General features: G+C 47.7%; 1 protein-coding gene across 2 annotated transcripts in view; it reads right to left on the minus strand.

Annotated features, from left to right (window-relative positions):
* The window catches only part of Kiaa0232 (KIAA0232 ortholog), an 80380-nt gene extending 59268 nt beyond the window's left edge, over positions 1–21112 (minus strand). For both annotated transcript variants that reach the window (XM_004921094.4, XM_013073057.3), the window contains exon 1: positions 20970–21112. The gene's annotated coding sequence lies outside the window, so the exon portion shown is untranslated. The remainder of the gene's footprint in view (positions 1–20969) is intronic.
* Between the last annotated feature and the right edge of the window lie 4039 nt (positions 21113–25151).

Raw genomic sequence — 25151 nt, forward strand, 5'->3', positions numbered from 1 at the left:
GTCTTTAGATGTGGTTCTTAAGGTAACTGGTAATTCTTTTGTTCCTAGGAAGCTACTTAAAAAAACAGTATCAGCATTTAAAAAATAACTTGTTACACAAAATATATCGTACTGTGATGGACTTCTGCTTTTTGCATCAGCACCAGTGGGTGTGTTCAAGACTTCCTGAAATAATGTGCACCTGGGACCTCCAAGAAAGAAATTAAATAAGTGGCCATTCATTTGCTCATCACTTCTGCTTCTGCCGCTGCTTCCTAGGAACACACTGGAAATACAGTCTTCTCACAGCAATATTTTCCCCGAAGCCCAAGTTACAAGCAAGACACGGATCACCTGAGGTTCTTGGATCTTGGATTTCCCAAGACTGAAAAGGTAAACAGAGCTGTAACTTAGGAGTAAGATCCCTAAGTGTATCCCTCTTTTCTTGCCTTCAGTTAACCTGCATAAACTGTACTATGCTTCACAGCAAATCAATTAGTACTCCTTTTTCATGTTATCAGAAACTTCAGACTCCCTTCCAGGCACATATGCCTCTGCCCCTGCCCGCACTGACTCCTGGTGGATGCATACCTTGGAGCTCTCAGCGGGTCATCTGAATGGTTACAGGGCAGGGTCCCCAGCACGAAGCACCTATGACTGTGCCCCTGCACAGCAGCAAAGCAGGCAGCACCACACTGAGGAGGCACGGCCAACAAAGCCAGCAGCCAGCCTGCCTGCCTGCCCTCCTACCCGCAGGAAACCAGGTAATGAGGTCCAGGCCTAACTGACCTTCTCTGCAAGCTCAAGAGGAAAATGGCAAGCTGCGCCTCCTTTGGCACTGTGCAGAATGCCATGGCAAGTTGCAGAGAAGGTCAGTGCAGCTGAGATCTGCATGTTCACCTCAGTACACGCGACAGATAACCAGAGGGAGATGAATCCTGTACTAACCTAATTATTCTTTCCTGTGTCTAAGTGAATAAAAGCAAGGTGAGCCAAACACTCAGGGCTCTTTGTCCACTACAGGCAAAGAGCCCCTCGGCCCCCTCATTCTAAATTATCTTGTGTCTTCTGTCGTTCATCCTCATTGTCCCCCTACCCCAACTCATTGGCTGGTTCCTACACCTTCCTTCCAAGCTGGACAAAAAAGACAAGTAGCACATGTTCTTTTTCATAGGAAGAAGTTGAAAAGAAGTGGACCTGAATGTAGAACAGTAATTCCTAGAAGTGTGCAGGGAGAGAGGGCTTAGGGTGACTACATTTGACCAGTTTGTGCTGCGTGCATGTGCTGAAATATTATAGGGAACCTACTGACATGTACAATTATTACATGTTAATAATAAAACTGAGCTGGGTGTAGTGGTGCATGCCTGTAATCCCAGCACTCAGAAAACTGAGGCAGGAGGATCACCCTGAGTTCAAGGCCAGCCTGGGCTACATAGTGAGACTCTTTCCCCGGAAAAAAAAAAAAAAAAAATTTAAAAACTAAGAACTGTGAGTAAATTATGGCATATTATTTTGATAGGGCTCCTATAACAAAATCCTACAAATAGAGTGGCTTAACCAACAGCAAATGAATTGCTCCCAGTTCTGGAGCTTGAGATCAAGGCGCTGGTTGGGCTGGTCTTGTCAGAGGGCCGTGGGAGAACCTGGGGCAGCCTCTCCTGCCTGCTGGTGGCTCACTGTTGATCTGTGGTACTCCTGGGATTGTGTATGCACCCACTTCATCTCTGCCCTCCTAGTCACAGAGCACTCCCTCTGTGCACGGGGCACATTTCCTTATGCTTCATAAAGCAACCATTTCAGTGGGTCCAAAGCATCTGAACATGATGGCACAGCAGCCTCCACTAGGGATGGAGCAGCTGGCCAGGGGCTCCACAGCCGAGGCAGGGCAAGCTGGGCACAACAGGCCGGGGTCTGTGAAGGGGAGGTCCGGCCACGTGGGACATCTGCCTTCAATAAACATTTGCTTCAGGTCGAGGTGCAGCTGCTGAGAGACTCAGGAACACCACCAAGTTTAACTGCACTGTCCCCTTGAATCAGGACAACACACTGAGAATCCCCACAAGCCAGAGTTAGCGCTGATGTTCATTTATCTTACCAAACTCTCCCCAGATGAAGTAGACATATTACTCAAAACCCAAAATACAAATATTTTAAAGTGAACAATATAACATTCCCAAATATGTATTTTAAATACTCAGCAATATCTTTTCTATGTTCTTCGGCCTATTAGTCTGGTTTTTAATCTGTGTGTAACACTTAACTTCATATGGTCTTAAATGAATCTGATGCTTGAAAAATAAAAGGAGGGTGCAGGAAGAGGGAAAATAAAGAACTGAAATGTTATGCAATCATTATGTACTGCAAACATGTACTAATAAAAGTTTAAAAAGGGAAAAAATTAAAATACTCAGCAAAAGTGTAACACTTTAGATTAGAATCTAATTAAAACCATTCTCCTGCTGGGTATGGTGGCACACCTCTGAAATCCCAGCTGCTCAGGAAGCTGAGGCAGGAAGATCACAAATTTGAGGCCAGCCTGGGCAACTCAGGAAGACTCCTGTCTCAAAATAAAAAATAAAAAAGGCTAGGGATGTAGCTCTATGCCAGTGTGTTTGCCTGGAAAGTGAGAGGCCCTGGGTCCAATCCCTAGCACCACCAAACAACAACAACAACAAAACCCTATACTTTTCAACAAATAAACTGAAATCACTACCTGTAGAGCAGCAGTCCCCAACTGTCTGGCACCAGGGACTGGTTTTGCTGTGGCTGTGCATACAGATGGAAGTGCCACTGTGTGATCTGGCTAACAGGCCACAGGTTGGTACAGGTCCGTGGCCTGGGCTTGAGTAACCTTTCTGTAGAGTACTACACAGGTCAAAATTCTAAAACCTCACTGATATGATTCATTCAAATCATAAATTGACAGGCGTGATAGCACATGGCTGTAATCCCAGCACTAGGGAGACTGAGACAGGAGGATTGGTGTGAGTTCAGGTCAGCCTGGGCTACATTGTGAAATCCTGTCTCAAAAAAAAAAATCATAAGTATTATTACATTACAAGGTAGTAGCACAGGAAAAAAAAAGGTGACACAAACGAAACAGAGCAGAGAAGGGTTCCCACCAAATGCTTGGTGCTTTCAAAGAACTGTTGAGGAACTATTTCCAGCAATGACCAGGTTCAGGGGATGCTGGCTCCCCCTGCAAATCTCCTTGCAACCACAGGATGCAAAACACACCTGATCTTGACCGATATGTGATCTTCCTGGGGAGGCAGCAGTTAGCATCTCCACCATCTTTGCAGAGCTGAGCACAAACAGACCCAGCATGGATGAAGAGATCCCTGTGTCAAGTGCAGACTCTGGTGCCAAGAGCAAAGAATGATAAGATGTATGCAGAAGCCCCCTGGTCACATGTGACAGCTGAACCGCCTCTTAATATCACCTATTTGTGCAGGTAACTTTCCTCCGGAGCCCTTGGGAAGCCAATCTGAAACCCTATCCCATGCACAAGCCTCAGGAAAGCCTCCTTCAGATGAGCTAGCTTCATAATTTCTATTTCACACTGAGCAGGAGAGACCAAGACAGAGCTGGTAACACTAAGACTGGGGGTGAGAAAAGCCAGAAACAGTTGTACTTTGCTTTTTTGTGATTTCTATCCTGAAGTGAGCAAAAGAACCCTTGGCAGAATGGCAACCCAAACATACACGGCATGGTTCAGAAAAACATAAAAATGGAAAACAAATAGTTAACTACACAAACACAAAACCTAAAAATTAGCTTCCAAATTACTCATATTAAATATAAGTTGGTTGTCGGGCATGGTAGCACACACCTGTAATCCAGCACTCTGGGGGCTGAGGCAGGAGGATCATTGCAAGTCCGAGGCCAGCCTGGGCTACATAGGGAGTTCAGGGCCAGCCTGAACTGCAAAGTGAGACCCTATCTCAAACAAACAAACGTAATAAATGCTGTGGAGTCTGCAGCAAAAAAGAAACCCTTCTACCTTGGTGGTGGGAATGTAAACTAGTACAATCACTATAGAAATCAGTATGGAGGGCCAGGAATTTAGCTCAGTGGTTCTGCTGCCTGCCTTCAAAGTGCAAGGTCCCAAGTTCGATCTTCGGTAACAAAAAAAAAAAAAAAAAAAAAAAGAAATCAGTATGGAGATTGCCCCAAAAAACTAAAACTAGAAATTCCATTTGACCTAGCTATTCCCCCAGAAGAGTTAAAGACATCATGTTACAGTGATCTATGCACACCCATGTTTATAACATCACACCTCATAAAAGCTAAATCTTGAAAGTGGCTCATATGTCCATTAACAGATGAACAGATAAAGAAAGCGGGTATTTACACACAGTGGAGCACTACTCTGCCACAAAGAAGGATAAACCTGAGTCATCTGTAGGAAAACATGTACCTTGAGAGTATAATGTTAGGTGAAATAAATCTGACACACAAACTTATATGCCACATGGTTTCTTTCCTATGAGAAACCCAAAGTACAAATAAAGGGCAAAATAAAAAATATATAATAGGAAACAGGGACACACACATTTTGCAAAGGGGAAAGAGATCAAAAAATGGAGGGAGAGGGAGGGGATTTAGCTCAGTGGTTCCGGCACCTGCCTCGAAAGCACAAGGTCCCAAGTTTGATCCCCAGTACCAAAAAACAAAACAAAACAAAACAAAAGGATCATACGAAATGTGACCTTGGGGCCGGGGATTTAGCTCAGTGGTTTCGCTGCCTGCTGCGCAAGCGCAAGGACACAAGTTCGAGCCCTGGTACCAAAAAAAAAAAAAAAAAAAAAGTGGAGGGAGAGGGCCAGGGATTTTTAACTCAGTGGTTCTGCCACCTGCCCCGCAAGCACAAGGACCCGAGTTCGACCCCTGGTACCAAAAAAGGCGGGGGGGGGGGAGCAAAAAGAATTGAGATGTGTTAGGCACATATACAGCTCCTCACAATGAATGTAATCATTATGCACTCCAAATGTACTAATAAAAATAAAAAACCTTAAAGCTACACTCACTCTGCTGTGATCTGTACATCACCAACTTACCAACCTCACTCTACACCTGAATTGTCGCTGGGCATGCTGTCATTTACAGCAGTGTCCCCGCCTGCCTTATACCCTGGGGGAGGACTGGGAAAGAGGCACACTGGTTGGACTGAGGCTCCTACAGAGGCCACACTACTCTCAGCTCCTGCAAGGCTAAGGTGGCCAATGGGCCAGGCTCGGGAAGCTCAGACAGCAAAACTTAGGGCACTGGCAACAATTCCACGTTACGGTTCAGCAGCCAGCTGCTCTATACACGAAGAAGAATACTGACTGTCCTATGGCACAAGTATTCAGAGCCCTGTCGGCACTTCTATCAGTGCTCCTACTCCCTCCCACACAATGGGCAGTTAGCAGAGTGCTGAGAGGAGCGAACTCTCCCACACCTGTCTGCTGCCTACTCTTCCCACTGGGCTCCTGATGCCACCCCATCGCTTAACCTTGCACACAAGGAATGATAAGCCCATGAGACTGGGCTCCAACCTAGCTCTGCATCTCCACAAGTGACTGAAACGCCCCCAAATTTTCCTAAATGACATTTCTGATTGCTCTGATTGACTTATTTACGGGATCCAACAAGTCTAAGATGTAAAGCCTTTCTCCCCAAATTCTCAAATACGAATTCAGATGATATCAAAAGGAAAATAAAGGGCCGGGGATTTAGCTCAGTGGCTCCGCCGCCTGCCTTGAAAGCACAAGGTCCCGAGTTCAATCCCTGGTACCAAAAAAAAAAAAAAAAAAAAAGGAAAATAAAGCACATGTAAAACAAAAACCAAACAACTAATCTCAAAACAAAAACTAGGTGTATAAAAAAAAAAATTTCTTTTGCCAGGTGCTATGGCACACACTTGTCATCCCAGCTACTTGGGAGGCTGGGGCAGGAGAATTTCAAATTCAAGGCCAGCCTGGGTGACTGAGTGAGACCCTGACTCAAAATAAAATGTAAAAAGGGTTGGAGACTTTGCTCAGCTCTGTAGTAGAGCATTTGCCTACCACAGTGAGGTTCTGGTTCAATCCCCAGTATTGCAAAAAAACAAAAAACAAAAACAAAACTTAGTCTTTATAGGAGCCATCTAACAGTTACGTAGTCCAAGGCTATCCTTTGTTCCACTCTGCCTTTGTGACCAAATGCCTATTTTCTAGTAGACAATGATTTTTTGTTTTGTTGTTTTACTTTTGTTTTTTTAACCAACTCTTCTGACAGTTCTGAAGCAAAGATATGAATCTGAAGAGTTAATATGGGTAGCTTACCCCCAACCTTGGCAATTTCTATGGATTACAGGTACATCCAAGTTGTAACTCTATCACCCATAAACATTACCTGGAAATGGGAGCTGTGCATGTGCACAAATTAAGACAGGGCTGAACCAGACTAGGTGGACCCTAATCCAGTGACTGATACCCTCATAAGGGAAAGCCAGGCAGAGACTGGGATAATGCACCCACAAGGCGAGGACCTTCAGTAACCATCAGAAGCTGCGGTTTATTATCTAGATGTCCACCAAAGGCTCATACGATCATCATAGGTGGTGGGCTTTTTTTTTCTTTTTTTTGGAGACAGGGTCTTGCTTTGTAGTGCAGGCTGGCCTTGAACTCACTATGTAGCCCAGGCTGGCCTGGAACTCTTGGCGATCCTCCTGCCTCAGCCTCCCAAGAACCAGGATTACAGGTGTGCACCACCATGCCCAGCTGTAGGTGGGGCTTTTGGGAGGTGCCTGGATCATGGGGACAAGATAGTCATCACTGGATGAGTTTATACCTCAGTGTGAAGGCTGCTTGGAGGAGACGGGTCACTGTGGGTGTGGCCTGGAAGGGTTCATCCCCCCTCCTCCCTCTTGACTGCCCACTCTCTGCTTCCAGCTCCCATGCTACGAGCTGATTCTCCTCCTCAACCAGGCAGGCCCCTCTGCAGTGCCACCCCGCCTTGGAGCCAGCCAACTACAGACTGGAACCTCTACAGACTGTGAGCCAAATAAACCTCTCCTGCTTCAGTCTGTGGGTGTCAGGTACTGTATCTTAGCAACAAAAAAAGTAACTTCAAGAGGGATGGATCAGGCTCTCCTTCAGGAGACCAACTCTGTCCGCACCTTCAATTGAGAGCTTGTTTAGAGGTTCTGGCAGGGGAGCGCAGCTACTCATACAGCCTTGACCGAGGAAGCGGTGGTTCTCTTTGACCAAGCGTGAAGCTTGGGGAGGGATACACATGGAGTGGTGAGGGAGGAAGGGGACACTCGCCCAGCCAGGTCAGCAGAATCAACCCAGGTGATCAATGGGGTGACAGATGTCGCAGCCAGATCGCCCTCACATCCACCGCACCTGCATTTTGGATTTCTGGCCCTCAGAAAATAAACTGCTGTTGCTATCAGTCACCAATTTGTGGAACTTTGTTACAGTAGTCTCAGGGAATAAATACAGCAACTGTCTCCCCTAATCCCACTGAAAATACATTTTTCTTCTACAACTTTTACCTTTTTAAGTATGCTGGGGTAGGGCTGGGAGGGGACAGAAATGAGGTGAGTCTCCATCAGAAGCACGCCCACTGGTGCTCAGAGGTGAGCATCTGACCCGGGATGCTCTGGCACTTCTCAGAGCACAGAGACCACAAGCACACCCCCTTCTCCCTGTGCCTGGGCTGTCCAGATGCCTGTGCCCACTCCTTCACAGAGAACACGTTTGCACCTATTTACACCAGACACCGCTTCCACAGCACCCACACACAGAGCCACGCCAGCCCCCAGCTTACAGCCTGAGACACCTAGGCACATATGCAGGGTCCAATGGAGTCAAAACCAGGCCCTTCGGGTGGCCCAGCTCCAGAGCTGTGCCTTTCTATCACTGTCAGACCCACACTGAACTCGGAGCCCTTCCTTTTTATGATTTCGAAGGACTAAGCAAAGCCCCTCCCCTGCATCTACTGTACCTGCCCAGCCATAGGTTTGACTTAGCTACTGTGCAGCCCCACAGGCCAGAACCTAGGACAGGGAAGAACAGACCACTCAGACCCTGCTCTAGTCAATGGCAACCTGCATGGTGTGACTGGATCTTTCCTGAAGTCAACATCATCTTCTGCCTGTCCTGGTGAAACTCATGCAAGGGCTTCTCTGAGGGGTTCAGTTTCCATGGGCACCGATCACATACCCAGGGAGAAAACATTAGAAACACTCTTTCGTGTGCAAGTGGTTTATTTTTTGGAAATGGAAGAATGAAACTCATAATGTCTATCATGGTACTATAGCACACGTTTGTAACCCCAGCACTCAGGAGGCTGAAGCAGGAGGATTGCCTTGAGTTCCAGGCCAGCCTGAACTATACAGTGAAACCTTGTCTCAAAAAACAAAACAAAAGGGCCGGGGATTTAGCTCAGTGGTTTTGCTGCCTGCTGAGCAAGCGCAAGGACCCGAGTTCGATACCCGGTACCAAAAAATAAAAATAAATCCCAAATCAAACAACAAAGAAGAGAGGTTTAATTTAGCTCACAATTTCTGGGGGTTTAGTTCATGATGGGTTGACTCCAAGGCAGAAACAACATGGCAGAGGGGTGGGGCAGAGCGAACATGCTTACTTACTTCATGGTGGCTAGGAAGGTCAGCTCGGGGGAAGAGCCACAGAGCAAGGGGCCAGGGATCAGATGCATCCTCCAGGTCATGCCCTTAAAATGGCTGTCTACATGCAGAGCTGAACAGAAATCTGACCCAAAGGTATAGGCAAGTTTGAGACCAGTCTGGGCTACACAGTGAGTTCAAGACCAGGCTAAACTACATAGGGAGACCTTGTCTCAAAAAAACAAAGCTCAGAGGATGCATGAGAAGTTCTGAGAATGTCAACAAATGACCACAGTGGACTCTCACATCTGTGATCTCAGAACAGAAGACAGCAGAGTGCCAAGTGAGGCTGGCCTAAGTAACCATGGGAGCAAGGGGGAAGCCAGGAGTCCCAACTGGAAGTTTATACAACAGAAGCACACAAAGCCCCTCTGGCAGCCAAGGCCCACTGAGGCACCTAAATGAACACTGGGAGGTAACCTAAGAGCTTGGGATCAGGAAGAGGCAGGTAAATGTCAGTTCAGCAGGTAGACTGCAAGGTGTAAGAGGCCTGTGACCGAAGATAAGGACCACAAGAACCTCCTTCCTGCATTAGTGCTGGAGCTCTACAAATGTGTGCTTTTCTACATGGCTGACTGCCCAGATAGGCTGCAGTAGAGTTTTCTCTCAACAGGCTGCATGAGACTCACTTAAAAAAAAAAAAAAAAAGCACAGACCAGTGATGGCAAACCTTTAGAGCTTTCAGTGATAATGAACAGCTGGCCACCTCTGGCAGAGACTGCCTGCACAGCTGCTGTAAGTCTACAGGGTAACGTGATCCTGTAACATATTACTCAGGGCTAGTTTCTCTCAGAAGCTTTCCTTTCATCCAAGTTTGAGAGAGGTTCTAGCAACGCTCATGGGTGAACAGAACACAGCAATGATCATTCTCACCCACTCCAAGCCACACCCCTCCTCTCTCCAGCCCCAGGCCCAGGCCCAGGCCCAGTGACTTGGGCCTTCTCTGTAAATGTGCACTTACACTTATTCCATCTCTAAGAACAAAATGAGGTGATTGTGCAATTTTCTAATAGCAATATTAAAAGAAATGGGAAGTTAGTTTTAACAACATTGACTTAACCCAAACTATCCAAAATAATATCACTGCAAATATAACTGAAGTAAAAAATTACTGAGACATGTTACTTTTTTTTTTTTTTTTTTGGTACCGGGGATGGAACTTAGGACCTCCTGGTACATTTTTTTTCATAGTAGCCTTTGAAATCTGGTGTGTATGACACAGCACTCCTCAGTTCAGATTAGCCACATGACAAAGCTCCGAAGCCTCCTGTGGCTCATGGCTGTCAACCGAACAGCACAGTGCTGGCTGAGCTCCTCCAGGGCTGTGACTTTAAATATCCTCCATGTGGTCACTGCACTGCTTCTCTCCCCTGATGCCAGACTCCACAGCCAACAAGCTGCTACACAGCTAGGGATCCGCATGGCATCTCAAACTTGTGACTAAAACGAAGCTACTCTGGATTCACTACCACTACCACCCGTGCTGTGACCTTCCCAAGGTCAGCCAAGGGCAACTCCACATTCCAACCACTCCTCCATCTCCACTTGTGGTCCTACGGCAAGCCTGCTTAGCTCTGCTTGCACAGTAGTGCATCAAGCCAGAATGGAGCGTCTGCTCAACCCGCGCTCCCTGAAATGCTCTCCTCTTCAGGTAGCCCAGCAGCTGGGACCCTCATTCCTTCAGGTCTCTCACTCAAGTGTTGTCTTACCAGAGAGCTTCTCCCTGCCCACCTGTATAAAACACCCATCTCCTGCTCTGTTTCCCCTTCTATACTCATTTTCCCTTGGCATGGGCGCCACCTCCTTAGCAGTCCCCCCCCCCCAGGACAGGAAGTGCCACAGGTGGCAGCCATGGGCTGCCGTGGTCAGACCAGCCTTCCAGAGAAGCTGCTGCACAGAGTGCCAGCAGTCTCCTGTCCCTGCACATTCAGAACTTGCATGACACTGACCCTAAACCACAGACCCCCAGCACCCCCTGCCAGGCCTGGATCAGAGGAGGGGACTGGTCCCATCTTCCTGTCTGCTGCAGGATGCACAACTGCAGCAGAAGCTCCCTGTCAGCCTGGCAGGGGCGGTCCCTGACCACGCTGCGATCTAAGGCAGCTTATATCCAACCTTCCCTTCTCTTTCTCAGGGACCGACCAGTGTGGAACCAGGAAGGCTCCTCCTACACGCTCCTGCTTCCCACCTCTACACTTCCCAGGCAATTCCCCCAATAAATCTGCATGTCTAACTCACCTGGGCATCTGTGCCCAGCACACTGTAGGCAGTCAACAAATGTACTGTAAATGCATGCATCTCTAGGAAGAACGGGGCATTGGAAGGAACGTGACTGCATGCTGTAAGGATGAGTATCCTGGCTTGTGTTGCAGGTTATCTGTGATCAAAGGGAGGTGTTTTCCAGACTTCTGAGGTGTAACTTCCACATCTGTAAAATGATGACAGCACCACTACTACAGTTTGGACCCTGAATGTCCCCGAAGGTCCATGTTAAAGACCTGGACCCAGCATGGCACTGCAGGGAGGTGGTACAACCTTCAGAAAGTAGGGCTAGAGGGAAGCCAGTGAGTTATGGGATTCCATCCCCTTTCTTCTCTTTTCTTTTTTGCCTCCTAGCCATGAAGTGAGTGGTTTTCTTTCACCACATGCTCCCTCTGTGATAGGCTCCTTCATTGGAGACCCAGAAAACAAGGTCAATGGGCCATGGACTAAAACCTCCCAAATAGTGAGCTGAAAGAAGCCATTTCTAAGTTTATTAGTCCAGGCATCTGCTACAGTAATGGAAAGCTGACTAAAACAATCACCTCTCACAGGGCCACAAGGAGGCTTAAATGAAACTTTACCTAAGGTCTCTAACACAATCCCCAAGAGGGGGAGGACTGTTAACCAGGCTTAGCTCACAGCCTCCCATCCCTCCATTTTCTGTAACTACCTCTAAGAATCCTCACCTTTCTACTGCATCAAGATTTCCATGAGAAAATGAAAAATTAGAAACAAAATCTTTGTAAATAGGGAGGGATGGAGGGGTTGAAAGGAGGGCAGGGGAAGGGGGAAAATAAGAACCAAGAGTGATTACGTAAAGGTGCAAATTTCCAATGAGGAATGTCATTATATTGTATACCTAAAATGTACCGATGGAAAAAAAAAAAAAAAAAAAGATGGGCCAAGGATTTAGCTCAGTGGGTTCGCCACCTGCTGTGCAAGCGTAAGGACCCAAGTTCGATCCCTGGTACCCCCCCAAAAAAAGAAAAAAAGATTTCCATCCACTTTTAACTAAATAAAACATAAAAAATTCCTACTGAAGCCAGGCATGACAGCATGCACCTGTAATCCTAGCAACCTCGGAGGCTGAGATCAGAGGACTCTAAATTGAAACCCAGTCTAGGCAACTTAGCAAGACCTTGTCTCGAAAAATAAAAGGGCGGGGCTGTAGCTCAGTGCCAAAACTTTGGCTCAAACCCCAGTTCCAAAAAGGAAAAAGAAGAATACCTCTGGCCAGGGGATTTAGTTCAGTGGTGCTGCCACCTGTCTCAAAAGCACAAGGTGCCGAGTTCGATCCCTGGTACCAAAAAATGAAAAAAAGAATACTTCTAATAAATCCTTTGTTCAATTGAGCCTGACAAATGAACAAACTTTATTTTCATTCCTGACTTACCTATGATGTGCTTAGGATTTGTTTTACTGCCTTTTACAAAGTAAAGTCTCATCAGAGATACAGTAGTATCTTAACTCTGCAAAACTGAAACTGATTCCCTAAAGTTTCAAATTAAATACACTTTAAAGAAATAAAAACAGAAAAAGAAAAAAAAAGAAATAAAAACTGGGCTAGGTTAAGGTTTAGTGGTAGTATAGGGCTTGCCAAGCATGCACAAGGCCATGGGTTCCACCCTCAGCACTGAAAAAAAAAAAAAAAAAAAAAAAAAAGTGGGGATTTAGCTCAGTGGTTTCGCTGCCTGCTCGGAAAGCGCAAGGACCTGAGTTTGATCCCCGGTACCAAAAAAAAAAATAAGCACAGATAAGTAAATAAAACTGCCTAAATGTGGGTAGGTCAGAACTGTCTCCAGTTCTGGGGGTAAGAAAGAGCTTCTTGCTGGGCATGGTGGCACATGCCTGTAATCCCAGCACTTGGGAGCCTGAGGCAGGAGGATCCCAAGTTTGAGGACACCCTAGACTACACAGTAGTTCAAAGCTAGCCTGAACCACATAGCAAGACCCTGTCTCAAAAAAAAGGAAAGAAAGGAAAGGAAAGGAAAAAGAAAAAGAAACAAAAACAGGGCTGGGGATTTAGCTCAGTGGTCCCGCCGCCTGCCTCGAAAGCGCAAGGTCCTGAGTTCAATCCCTGATACCAAAAAAAAAAAAAAAGAAACAAAAACAGAAACAAACCAATACAGCACCAACTTCTAATTAATGGCTAATTTTTTGGAATCTTTCCTTTTAATTTTAAAGCCTGTAGCATTTCTGATCCCTTATAGATTAAAAAAAAATTACACAAACTTTCTGTGGGTCTCAAATTAATAGTTTTGTTTGTTTTTGAGACAGGATCTCCTTACGAAATCCAGGCTGGCCTCAAACTCACAGGAATCCTCCTGCCTCAGCCTCCGAGTGCTGGGATTACTGCCCAGCTCAAATTAATAGTTAAAAAAAAAAAAGACTCAAGCATAGTATGCAACATTTCCAAAGGCATTCCTTAAAGAATCTCCTGGAGGATAAACTAAATGGTAAACAGTCATCATGCAAAAAGGGATTAGAAAGGGAGAGCTCAAGGGGCTTTTGTGTTGTTGGTTTTTGTTTTTTTAGACTGGGTCTTGCTATAGTAGACCTGGCTGGCCTTGAACTATGTAGAGGAGAATGGCCTTGAACTCATTCATGGTGATCCTCCCACCTCAGCCTCAGGTGTGACCACCACACCCACTTCAAGGGGCTTTTTTAAATGCTTTTTCACAAAGTCTTTACAGCATTGGATATACAATTTGTGAGGCCCAGTGCAGAATGACAGTGTAGGCCCTTAATCCAAAAACGACAAAGAATAGCAAGACTGTGACAGATCATTAAACCAAACAAGGGGCTCTGTGGTGACTGCAGATGAGGCTGACCACAGCCTTCACAGATTTCAATGTATAAGAAGAAGCTGTGTTTGAAGAAATATCCAGCCTAATGTCTAAAATGATTCAAACAGGGCTGAGGATTGAGCTCAGTGTTTCCACCGCCTGCCTCACAAGTGCAGGGTCTCGAGTTCAACCCCAAGTACCCACCCCCCAAAAAAGCATGGTAAAGCAGACCTGCACATAAAGTAGACCTGTGTGACTGAAGGGGAAACCACACCAAGATACAAAGCCCAGTGTTCGTTTATAAGAGGACACAGAAAGCTCTGGGCCTTGATCCCATTTTTTTAAAACACTACAGGCATGGCTTTCTACCTCTGATATCCAAGAAACTCATCAGTAGTTTTCAAAGAAAGATGAGTACAGGATGGGAAGGAGGACGAAGGACATTTGTTTCTCATCTTACAATTTACTGCATTTTTAGGTTTCTTTCACCTGTTCATTTTAAAATAGGCTTTTAGGGCCGGGGATTTAGCTCAGTGGTTCTGGCACCTGCCTCACAAGCGCAAGGTCCCAAGTTCGATCCCTGGTACAAAAAAAAACTTACATAAAATAGACTTTTAACTGCTACTTAGATTCAAATCCTTTTGGTAAACCATACTACACTGGAGACCATAGAAAGGAAGTGCAGCCAGAGATGTGCAGCAGCGTCCTCCCAAAGAGCCATCACCAGCAGCGGAGACCAGGGAAGATGCAAGGGCGGAGCTGCAATGGCCTTAGGGGTTCCCCTCTCCCAGCTATGTGCAGTTGCCTGAACCGGAGCTATGGAACCTAGCGTCTGTCCTGCTGTTTTGGTCTTGCTTTCAGGTGATTATTTCTACCTTCCTCCCACAGTTATAGGAATGTTTGCCCTGTGCCTGTCCCACTTTTTTATCTTGGAAGTATGCAACTTGTTTTGATGGCCATTGGGCAGTGGTGGCAAATCTTTGGCATGTGCCACAGCAGGCTGTTTGTGTCACTGCAAGCTCTAAAAGGTTTGCCATCACTGCTATTGGGGCTCACAGTTGCAAGAATTTGCCATGAGGCTCAGAGGAGACTGGACTTCCAGGGGACCAACACTGGAACAGTTAAAACTGGAGTACTAGGGACCAGGGATTTAGCTCAGTGGTTCTCCCACCTGCCTCACAAGCACAAGGTCCCAAGTTCAATCCCTGGTACCTGAAAGAAAAAAGAAAAAGACTGGAGTACTGGAATAGAATGAATGCATTTTGCGTGGTGACAAGGGGATATGATTTGAATGGACCCAGGAGTCCACAGTCAGAAACTTGTTCCTCAGGGTGGCCATAGTGGTAGGCAGTAAACCTTTAAGAGGTGGAGCCTAACAGGTGGTTCTCTGGGTACTGGAGCGCCTGAAAGGGACTGAGGTAGTTCACCTAAGGTGGTGGCAATTACAAAAGGGGCAAGCTTGGCCCCGCCTCTCCATGCTTTCTGGTTTGAAACTGGGTGCTTGCTCTGACACACACTTCAGGAAGAAGTGATGCCATCTTGCCACCCTCATTTATGCTGTTGCCCAATGTGAACTTGGAACTTCCCAAACCGTGAGCCAAAAACACTCCCTCTCTGCTCTGTAACTAGCCTGCCTCCGGTGTTTCATGATAGTAATGTAAAGCTGAGTAAACATCCTTTAACAGATTCAACCTAAATGCCAAACAAGACACTTTCTGATGCGACTAGCATGAGCACAAACAATAAAGCTAAGTGTAACAGTGTACACCTGTAATCTCAGCTGCTCAGGAGGGCAAGACAGGAGGATCATGACTTTTGGGCCAGCCTGGGCACTAGTGAGACTGTCTTGAAGTCAAAAAAATAAACAATTTAAAGGGCTGGAGATGTAGCTCAGTGGTAAAGTGCCTCTGGGTTCAATCCCTAGAACCAAAGAACAAATTAACAACAACAAAAATGCAGTAGGCAAGTAACAACAACCCCAAAAAGGGATTTAAAAAATGTGTTTATTGGGCCAAATCACTTTCTGGTACCTCTTCTGTCTCTCTTAAGACAGAAGCTATCTTTCTCTCAATAAATTTTTCCTACTTTAAAAAAAAAAACTGGGGCAGGGATTTAGCTCAATGGTTTTGCCGCCTGATGCGCAAGTGCAAGGACCCGAGTTCAATCCCTGGTACAAAAAAAAAAAAAACCACAAAAAACAAATGGGCTACCAGCTCAGGACCCCTCCTGCCCCTCAGGAGCTTTCCTATCAATAAATATCTTCCTTAAAAAAAAATGTGTTTATTGAATTTCAACTTTTTCTGAAAATCTTCAAGGAAAACGTGAATAAGGAGCAAAATACTAATCAGATATCTAAGAAAAGGCTGGTAAAGGAAGAAGGGGGAAAAAAACAAAGGGTCTGACTAAATCAGACCAACAATTTTGAAAGTTATGCACTACCTATTAAAATTATTCAATAGTTATGCACTAGCTATTAAGATTCCAAAAGTGCTCTGCAACTTGCAATTGAGTTAGAAACAAACTCCTGGCTGAAAGGGCAAAGAAATCCTTCCCTATTCTTTTTAACTTTCCCCTATATAATTAAAATAACAACCATACTATACTACCAAAACACCTTGAAAATCCACTGAGGCATATTCCTTTAAACTTATTTATCTCCATGTGTTTTTCCTCCACATAGATGACTTACTTTATTTAATATTTACTTAGTGACACCCCCACACCACAAAGACTACAGGCATATTATACAGTGCCCCGTGTCTACCGTCACTAGAGCTGCACATGCATACAGCACCCGCATTCTCAGAACTCATATTCACTCACTACTCCAGCTATCCAAAAGCAGTTTTTGAAGTTACTAATCCTCTAATTATCCTAATGCCTTTCGTTTCCTTTTCTTTTTTTAAGACAGGGTCTCACTGAGTAGTACAGGCTGACCTTGAACTTACTATGTAGCCCAGGCTGCCAAGCCCAGCTACGTTTCTTTTCTGATACAGATACTAACAATATTAGCAACTTTATTCACATGGGGAATCCTATCATGCCAAATCTTTGGAGCAGGTTTTAGGAGATTTATTAGAAATATGTGATGGGGGGGGCTGGGGATTGAACACAGGGCCTTTGTACAGAGGTACGTCTCTGGCCCTTTTTTATTTGAGACAGAATCTTGCTAAGCTGCCATGGCTGAGTTCCAACTTTCAATTCTCCTGCCTCAGCCTCCCAGGAATATGTAATTTCCAATGATGAAAAAAACTTGTAATAGAAACTATAGCCAATATAAGTTAAACAGCCTTCAATATGTTATGTCATTGTAGATAGAGAATTCCTTTATTTATTTTGAGGCAGTCCAGCTAAATTGCCTTGCAAGCCTTCAATCTGTGATTGTCCTGCCTTGTCCTCCCTTAATGCTGGGATTACAGGACGCCCAGCTTCCATATTATTTTAGAAACAACAGATGACTATTTATTTTGGGTTTTTTGAGACAGGGTCTTGATATGTGGTCCAGGCTGGCCTTGAACTCACTAGGTAGCCCAGGCTTCCAGGAGATTCTCCTATCTCAGCCTGAGTGCTGGGATTACAGGTGTGTGTCACCACACCCTGCTCACTTTTGAAGTCTCAAATTAAAACTGCTGACAAAACAAGAGACAAAAAAACCCAAAAAACAGAAGAGACAGAGGGATGTGGAGAAAAACTAGTGACAGGAAAGTTCTGAAGATGGGAGAAATATTTTCACCATCCATTCCAAATACCAGAGGAGCCCAATTCCTTAGTGAATAATTACAAGATGTAAGATTAAAGTGAAAACATTTGCTTTGCTGAAAAATAATATGCACAAAAAATTTGATGACTTCAACTTTCCACTGTTAGGAGACATATGCAAAAATTCTATCCACATCTAGATATTGGTAGGTTTTCTCTCTCTCTTTTTTTTTTTTTTGGTACCGGGGATCGAACTCGGGTCCTTGCGCTTGCGTAGCAGGCGGCGAAACCACTGAGCTAAATCTCCGGCCCCGGCAGTTGGTACTCTGATGCTTGTTATTAAAAATACTTCATGACAGCAGCATATTCTTCAAGGTGGCTAAGAGACTCTGATTTTACTTGGTAAACATCTGAGCACTTGCATGAAACCCCTGAGAAGGTGTTTGGGTACCGTACTAACATGGGCACCACAACTAGAGTTTAATATAAACAATCTCTAAGAGAACACAGTATAGACTACAGTAGTGTGTGTGTTCTGAGCGTCGAGCCACAGGAAACCTGGAAGATAGCTTGAACAGAGGCTGACAAAGCCGGTGTATGCTTAGGACAAGACTCTGGCAGTTGGCAGTGTGGACAGGAGGGGCAGGAGAAGCAGAAGACAGAGCTCAGAGCCTGGAGAAGCAGAGGAATCTGAGGCGCTAGCAGTAAAGCACTAATCCGGCACTCTGAAGGGTTTCAGTGATCACAAAGTACTTCACACCTCCCTCACTGTCATCTCCAAGTGTCCTGGGGGACAGGTGTCCCCATTCTTCTCACTTCACAGATGACCACACAGGCTCAGATGCCATCGGCCACTCTGTCAAATGCCACCAATACCGGGACAAAGCTCAGGGTCAGTACTTTTCTACACAATGCCAAATAAAAAACAATCTCATTGCTTTTGAAAATAAGGTACAAAATGGACAGTAAGTACTTGGGAAAAAAAAACCAGTAGAGCAAGTTATATTACCACTAGAGAAGTGCTAAAACTTCATTTAATTTTCTTCAGCTTATGTAACAACTATCCTTAAAATAATATAGTTGCCACACACTGTCAGGTTAAAGACCTGTACCTTCTTTTCCAAGACAAAGTACTCTTCCTCTGGTTCTCTTTCTAAGCGTAGGCATGGTGGTACAGTCTGTAGTCCCAGGACTTAAGAGATTGAGACAGGAGAATCATAGCAAGACTGGAATACATAAGGGCTGGGGATTTAGCTCAGCGAGGTCCTGAGTTCCATTCTCAGTTACAGGGGGAAAAAAACCCAAGATTGGAATACATAACCAGACCCTGCCTCAAGACACCCACCTCCAAAAAAACAACTTTCACTTTCTATGGGTCTAAATATAATATAATAAAGAATATAATATAATAAATATAATAAAGAGCAATGCTCTCTTTTCCCTTCAATATTTCAGTGGTCAAATGGGCATTTTCTTGATTAAAACAGATTTTGGGGTTTTAAAAAATTAACCAGTAAAAGTTTTATTTTAAAATAGTCATTTATTGGGCCGGAGATTTAGCTCAGTGGCTCCACCACCTCCCTCACAAGTGGAAAAAAAATCCAGTAAAACAGTTATTTATTTATTTTGGTTTTTTGAGACAGGGTCTCACTATGTAGTTCAGCCTGGCTTCAAATTGAGACCCATCCTCTTGCCCCAGCCTTCCAAGTGCTAGGATTTCTGGTGTGAGCTTCTACTCAGGGCTGATTAAAAGATTTACAGCTGGGCATGGTGGTGCGCACCTGTAATACCAGCCCTGCAGAGGCTGAGGCAGTAAGATGGCCATAAGTCCGAGACCATTCTGGGCTACAAAGTGAGACCATGTCTTAAAAAAAAAAAAGAAAGGATTTACGTAAAAACTGTGATACTCTGAACTGCAGGAGTAAGCTCCTTTTTGAGTAACTGAAAAATCATTATTTATCAAGCATGACAGTTGAATCTAGAATATAAGTGGGGTTTTTTCTTTTAGTTTTTTGAGATGAGGTCTCACTATTTACCCAGGCTGGCCTTGAACTGACTTTGTAGCCCAGGGGATCCTCCTGCCTCACCTCCTGAGAGCTAGGATTACAAGTATCCCCATCACGCCTGGCTAAGATTTTTTTTCTTATTTTGTGGGGGCCAGGGTCTTGCTCTGTAATTCAGGCTGGCCTTGAATTCACTATAGCCCAAGTTGACCTCAAACTAACTGTAATCATCCTGCCTCAACCTCCCGAGTGCTAGGATTAGAGGAGTGCGCCATTTGTGTTTTTTAACCTTTTTTTTTTTTTTTAATTTTTATTTTGAGACAGGGACTCACTAAATTAGCCAGGCTAGTCTCAGACTTGCCATCCTCCTGCCTCATCTCCCTGGAAGGTGGGATTACATGCGTGCATCACCTGCCTGTCAGATATAAAATATAATTGCAAGGAGTTTGGCCTATAGGAACTCAAAGGCACAAAGTCAGAAAGAGTTTTTGACATGAAGAAATTAAACAAAGATCCCAAGACCTATTTACAAATGGTTCAATCCAAAGTAACTGACAGGCGAATATTTGACCTTCAAGGTGCAGTAACAGGTATTTTTTTCTTCCTTTAAACTCGGGGTCTATGAAACGGTCAGAGTGTTCTGAACGGGTCCGACAGCGCACAGAAATCCAGCTTGGGGGTTTCACTGCGTAACAACAGCCTTTTCCCCCAGCGTCATCTATTACCAAAGCGGCTTGTACCCTCCTCCTCCATCACCTACCATTTTTTAAACAAGCAAAGCCCCCTAAAGTGCAAAACCCATTCTTAAGAACTTGGGCCACGTGAGGCAAAGCAAGCAATCCCAGTGACATTTTGTTCCATGACCCCCAAGGGTCGCTCAACCCTCTCCCCACTCATCTCCGTCCTCTACTTTCTCCTGCCTTAAGTCTTTAAAGCTTGCGCAGAGAAAAGCACAACTGGAAGGTGCTAAAAGAAAGAATCGCGGGTTCTTCGGGCTCGGGGGCCGCTCTGCTCCCAAGGGCTCACCAGCCCTGTCACCTGCGCCCCGCACGCCCCGGGCCACATTCCAGGGCGACGGTTGGACCTCCACGCTGCAGCCGGAGCCAGGGTTCTAGGGGCGAGGACCCCGCAGCCGCAGCCGGGCCTGAGCTCGGGCCGGGAGCGGCGGCGACTTCGGGGCCTGTCACTCCGGCAGCCAGCCGTAACCTTCGCTTGCACCCGCCCCGCCCCGCCCCGCGGCAACCCCTCCGGCCCCGAGGACAATGCGGAGGGCGCGGGGCCCGGCCGGCCGCAGCCAGGCCCCACGGCCGCCCCCGGTGTCGCGCACCAGCGGCGCCCAAGCAGGACCCGGCCGGCATGGCACGGGCGGCCCATTGTGCACACTCATGGCCAGCGCGAGGCCTCGGGGAAGCCGAGACGCCGGCCGCCCTGCGCCGAGCCTCACGCGGGCCCAGGCCGGGGCTCCAGGCCGCCCGGGTCTGCGCGGGGCTCGCCCCAGCCTCTCTCAGGCCGCCCGGAGCCCACCGGCCCGCCCCCCGCCCCCGCGGGCCCCACTCGCCCCGCGCCCCCCCCCCTTACCTGCCCAGGCTGCCGGGCGGCGCGGGCGGGCGCCTCAGCTCGCGCTCGGGGCTGCGGGCGGCTGCCGAGCGCCGGGCGGCCCTGGCCTGCGCCTGACGTAAAGCGGCTGCGGCCCCGGCGCCACTCGGCGGAGGGCGGGAGGCGGTGCTCCGTGGCTGCTCCGCTCCGTTACCCGGCAACTGGCCTCAGCGCCCCGCCAACCAGCCCGCGTTCCATATCCTTCCGCCCGGGCGCGGGATTACATCAGCGAGGCCCGGCCACGCCCTCCCGCCGGTGGCGCGGGGGGCAGGGACGCGCAGGGCGCCGGGGGCCGGGAGAAGCGGCGGGGGGGGGGGGGGTGGAGTGGTGGTGACGCCCCCTGCAGGGCGAGCGGGGCCGCCGGCCGAGCCCCCCCCATCCCACCCCGCGCGCCTCGCCGAGTCCTGGGCTGGCTGCCGTGGGCGGATGAGAAGAAGACGAGCTACGTCGCTGTGACATGGCTTTTAAAAATTATTAGGTAGGCAAGAGAAATAAAAAATAAAAGATTCTGCAAGACTCGGAAGTGGGAGCCAAAAATGTCCCCTAACCTTTTCATCAGTCTCTTCACACCCACCCAGCTCCCCAAAGGGACTCGGGGCCTGCTCTGAAGAAGCGAACCGAAGGGGCTCCGGGAGCACAGGAGGCGGGGGCGCGACCCCGGGTCGTCGCCCGGGGCCCCAGGGGCCGCTCGCTGGACAGGGCCGCCGGGAGAAGCAGAGGCGGGATTCCGTGCGCTGATGGGGGACTGGCGCGAGGGCCGAGAGGACCGCGTTCACAGGCGGGCTCCCCCTGTGCGCCGCACCCACTGCCATTGTCCTACTCGAGCACCCCAGGGGAAGCGCGGCCGTCCCGGGGTCACTCGGGAAGCCACGGCTCAGGCACACAAGGACCGAGGCCCGAGGCCGGGCTGCAGGACTCCGGGCCTCCCTGCGCACCCGCAGGAGGGAGGCGGCTGCTGAACCCGGCCTGCACCTGAGTCTTTCCTTCCCGCTGGCTGGCTTCCCTCGCGTGCTCTGAGGTTCATCCGAGGTGAATGTCGTGTATGCATTATAAACCACTCTAAGTCTCTTCAACAGCTTCTTCCGGGCGCGGGCGCAGGCTTGGCCTGGCTGGGCGCCAGGCAGGGTGTCCCCAGAGAACGTGCTGTGGGAAGAGGGGCCAGGACGCCATCTGGGAGCAAGGGGGTGTCTGCTGATTCTCGGGTCCCCCAGACTCCGGGATTTCATAGACCAGTGAAAAGCCCCCGCAGAAAGCGAGAGATTTGCAAAAGGTGGTGAAATAGGGCATGTGTCAAGCAGTGTTTAAACAAGTAACAATGTATCTCGAACACAGATGGCTACTTCGGGCAGTTTGTTGATCAAGCTCTTTGTCACGAGCCAGTTTATTGGAACATAAATCTCTCATGTGACCTACATTGGTAAAATGTACATATTCTTGGGCTCAGGGGTTGTTCTAAGTGAGGAGAATTAGTAACTCATTACATGGTACAATTATGGGCAAGAAAATGGGGAAATTGTCAGCTGGAGTCCTCGGAATGGACTGGTATGAATGGCAAGCAGAAGATTCATATTTGGCTTCTGGGCCACAGTGTGGCATGATAGTGGGGACACAGGACAGGACAATTGCTTTCTTTACAGCTCTGATAAAAAAATAATCCATTCCAAACCAGGGCATGGTGGCACACACCTGTAATTCCAGCATGCAGCAGGCTGAGGCAAGAGGATTGCTGTGAGTTCAAGGCCAGCCTGAATTACATACTGAGACCTTGTCTTAACAATAATAATCTCTTCTGCCATTGAATTTTTTTCTTTTTTGGTGCCAGGGATTGAACTCAGGACCTTGGGCTTGCAAAGCAGGCAGCGGTACCACTGAGCTAAATCACCAGCCCGATTTTTTTTCTTTTTGAGACACGGTCTCACTTTGTAGTCCAGGCTGGCTTTGAACTCACTATGTAGCCTAGCTGGTCTCAAACTCATGGCAATTCTCCTGTCTCAGCCTCTGCAGTTCTGGGCATGTGCCACCACACCCAGCTGCCACTGAATTTTAACTTTGAATATATTCTAACTTTGCTGGTGAATTCCATAATCATGTTAATTAAAACTCAGATGTCAGCTAGCCAAGTATGGCACATAATCCATTTTGAACATGGACAGTAGAGTCAGAAACTATCACTGAGCTGGCAAAAAAAAGGAGATACACAGGAGAGAACTGTGACTTGAGGTTGGCTCACTGAGTCCACTGTGGCCAGGCATCCAGGGCCTCAGTGTGGCAGATTTGTCCCCTGGGGACGATGACCCCCGATGGCCTAGGCCGGGCACACTCAGCCTGTAGAGCCGGATGCGGGGGGCATGACGAATGGCACTGTGAGGCCTCTGGCCTCTGGCCCACAAAGCCACATGGGTGGGGCTGATGGCCCGGGCTTCCTCATACCACTGCCCAGCCTCCATGGGCCACTTTTCATAAACCACGAACTAGTAGAGCCTGAAGGTTTCTGGGCAGAAGAGGTAAACTGAGTAGGGATCCAGCAGGACTTAGAGGTGGTGAGAAAGATCACAGATGAAGGGGTGAAGATGTCTGGATTATTTTGTTTCCTTGGCAAAAAGCTCCTGCCCTTCAGGTTATTTTATTAAAAGTCTCAGCAGGGTTGGTAGACTCCAGCCTCAAGGCCTTTGCACTTGCAGCCCTCTTTACAGAACATTCTTTTCAGATCTTTGTATAGTGGGCTCCTTCTTCTTTGAGGCTTAGCCACACCATCCCCCACCAGGGACACCTGCCCTGGTGCCCAGTTCAGACCAGCCAACCTTCCCAGACGTGACACTTTGTATGCCCAGGCACCCTATTTTGGTTTTTGCTCACAGATCTCACCAGTTTCTTGCTTATATGTGGTTTCCTTGTTACTCTCCGCCTCATATCCCAGGGGAGCAGGCAAGGTCTTCTCCAAGGTCACCTTTGCCCAGGGCTCACTGGTGTCCAGGTGACTGACATCATCTACAGTGTGGTCCGAGTAGGGGTAGGGAGAGAAGCAGGAGGATCACCATGAGTTCAAGGCCAGCCTGGACTACGTAGGGAGACTCTGTCTCAAATAAAACAAAACACACACAAAAATCCTGGTTTCTGGGTCACCCAAAGTCATTTGTTATGTTTTTCTACACTCAAGCCACAGCTCTGTAACCCTGCATGCAGGCACAGCAGTGATAGAGAAGGTGACAGCTCCCGTGCCCTCTGACGTAGCCGTTCTGAGGGTCCTGGAGAATGTGGGCTGAGACTGGGGTCCATCTCTCTCTCTCTCTCTCTCTCTCTCTCTCTCTCTCTCTCTCTCTCTCTCTCTCTCTCTCACACACACACACACACACACACACAGCTCAAACCATGTGTTCAATCTGAGCATGGCAGGGCAGGCCTGGAATCCCAGTGCCCAAAGAGACTGAGACAGGAGGATGGCAGGTTTGAGCCCAGCCTGGGCAATTTAACAATCTAGTGAGATCTTGTCTGAAAATAAAAAATAAAAAAGGACTGGAGATGTAGCTCCAGGCAAAGGCCCTGGGTTCATTCCCCAGTACTGAATAAAACAGAAAAATAGAGTATGTTCAAACCCTCCCATCCCCAAACACTGAGGACCCCAGCTCCAGGCCCGTGGCTCGGGGTGTCCACAGGGCAGAGGTCACCCCTTCTGCAGCTGGAGATGCCCCCTTGCCAGCCTTGCCCACCTTGCCCCAGGCCCCAGCCCTTCGTGGCAAGGCCAGGAGTTCATCCCAGCCCCGTCCGAGTAGCTGCCCGCCCTTTGTGGGCTCCAGTTCCATGGTATAGGAAATGACGGGGTTAGTGGCCCCATCCCCCTCCCTGTGGGCCTCGTCTGGGGCCAAAGCAGCAGTGTGTTGTCCCCTACACTCTTGTGATGCCACATGAAAGTCCTGTCTCTTCTTTTTTTGTGAGAATGGGTCTCACTGTATATTTAGGATTTGCCTTGAACATGCAGTGATCCTCCTGCCTCAGCCTCCCAAATGTTGGGGACACAGGCATGGGGCACCACACCCAGGGTAAGTCTCTCACTCCGTAAACACCAGCACCCACACCAGCCTCTCCTGTCCCTGCCCGCCGTCCTGTCCTCCCCACTCGCCACCCCATCCGACCACTCTGCATGCTTGGGGCCAGCGTCCTTCCCTT

This window comes from Heterocephalus glaber, unplaced genomic scaffold (genome assembly GCF_053883595.1).
Source record: "Heterocephalus glaber isolate CG9 unplaced genomic scaffold, H.glaber_assembly_v1.0 deba00001509, whole genome shotgun sequence".
Lineage (NCBI taxonomy): Eukaryota > Metazoa > Chordata > Mammalia > Rodentia > Bathyergidae > Heterocephalus > Heterocephalus glaber.